This window comes from Hibiscus syriacus, unplaced genomic scaffold (genome assembly GCF_006381635.1).
Source record: "Hibiscus syriacus cultivar Baekdansim isolate YM2019G1 unplaced genomic scaffold, ASM638163v2 tig00110597_pilon, whole genome shotgun sequence".
Taxonomy (NCBI): Eukaryota; Viridiplantae; Streptophyta; class Magnoliopsida; order Malvales; family Malvaceae; genus Hibiscus; species Hibiscus syriacus.
In genome coordinates, this window is record NW_024062795.1 from 4,149,841 (window position 1) to 4,151,894 (window position 2,054).

General features: G+C 32.9%; 1 pseudogene; it reads right to left on the reverse strand.

Moving 5' to 3' along the window:
* Positions 1-717: 717 nt before the first annotated feature.
* On the reverse strand, positions 718-1,438 carry LOC120133950 (annotated as a pseudogene).
* Positions 1,439-2,054: the final 616 nt, after the last annotated feature.

Consider the following 2,054-nt stretch of genomic DNA (forward strand, 5'->3'; position numbering starts at 1 on the left):
TTGGTGAACACTCTCGTTTGGACTCTGTCGTTGAGCTACTAAACTGTTGTTTATTTTGTAAGCCGCACAAAGGATTTTACATCCGGCCTGTAATCACCATCATAGTAGAGAAAGCAACAATTAAAAATTGTATTGTTATATAAACGGAACATAAATTGCTTCCACGGACAGCTCGGAGGTTGGAATTAGAAGGGGCACACTATTGAAAGTTGTCACGGTCGGACGAGCTTCTGAAGGTGACGTTAACAGAGCATTTCGCCTCAAAAAACAAAGATGCATTACTAACAATTACTTTTATGTAAACTATAAGCTCTTTTTTGCATTGTAAAGTAATAGATTTCATGTCAATAGGAAAAATAAATCAGGTGACTGCCCCTTGTTTTGTTTCTTTCTATTCGTAATATCTTTTGGAAAGACTCCATGCTTATAATTTTATCCCTTTTATGCTTTTAATATTTTTTTTTCTTCTTATTAGCAGTTGAATTTGATTGTTAGTCGCGAGATAGAATTTCTTATCAGAAGCTATCATTAGCAGATTGGGGTGTTGATTTTCATTATTTTTAACAATTAAATATTAAATTAAAAAAATTAAAATTTTCAATTATAAATTCGTCCACTGACAAACAATTTTAAAATAAACTGGATTTACTTTGAATTTTTCAATATAATATGACAAAGTATATAACATTATGAAAATTATATGAAAGAATTGTCGACCTACAACTGAATCCCATACAATGCAAGTGCAAGCACTTGAAACCCTCCAAAAGCATTCAATTTTTTCAACTTTATGAAACATTGAAGGGTGAGTAAAGAATCAGATCATGTTTGATGGCTCGACCCAGTTAGACGAATCACATTTAACTCTCTCGTCACTTTATTCAAACTACCCAATAAGCCGAACACTTCAAATTATGTTTGAGGTCAAATATTTTGTCACCAAGAAGTCCCATAAAAGAATCAATATCATCCGGGAGTGATTGTTGAGTTAAAACCTTAACTAGAAATCCAAATAGGAACCGTGAAAGGCCGTTAAACCTCTGAAATAATTGAACAACCCCAAATTCCAGAACATCATGGCAAAATTTCTGGAATCAATACCCTTCTTTTTATTCTTTCTGAAACTCTTAAAGTTGAACTCCCATATGTAACAAAACGGCGTATCGAAGTCTGGCAGATTACCTTCATAGTCCGAAAAAGTTAAACCTAGCTGAGTCATATCCAAAATATCAATATTGGATTTCATGTACTGATAATTGATATGCTCGTCTCTTAATGCAATGATTTCTTTATCTGCTTTGAAAATAGTATTAGGATATTCAGTGTCGATTGAAACTAAAGGATACTCAAGAATCACACTTTGAATTAATCTAAATTCATATTCCAATTCATCTCGAAAGACTTGTCGAACAATCACTGGTTTTTTAGGAAGCTCCATGCCTTTGACTTGAAGGAAGAGTTGCGTTTTTGTTAGCACAGTGCGTTTCTATTAGCGGAATAAGGAGGAATTGCGTTTTTTCCTAGCAGGATGAGTTGCTTTGAAGTGATTGACTTATTTATAGAGTGCTGTAGGTGGGATTGTCTTAGGAAATGCGGATTAATATACGGCTAATATACAGTGTTACCGGATATATTAAAAGATATTTAATAAATTCGGTTTAGCGCTACCGGAAATGTTGAGTAATAATAATGTGGTAGGTCTAAATCATGAAGAAATATTAAAAAATTTGGCAACCGACAAACTTAACTTGTAGGTTTGTGTCGATCCAAATTTAAAATGTATTGATCCATATCAATATAACAGGTAAAAATATGATAAAACCGGTCACAAAAAGATAATACCAGTAAAGCCCTACCAGATATATTTAAAGTGTCAATACTTTAAAACACTAAATCGACACTTTGTGAATTTAAAAGAGAAGCAGTTTTAGCGCCTATAAAGTGTCGATACTTTATAAAAATGTATCGATCCACAACGATATAATAGGTAAAAATATGATAAAACCGGTATCAAAATGATAAAACCGGTAAAGCGCTACCGGATATATTGAAAG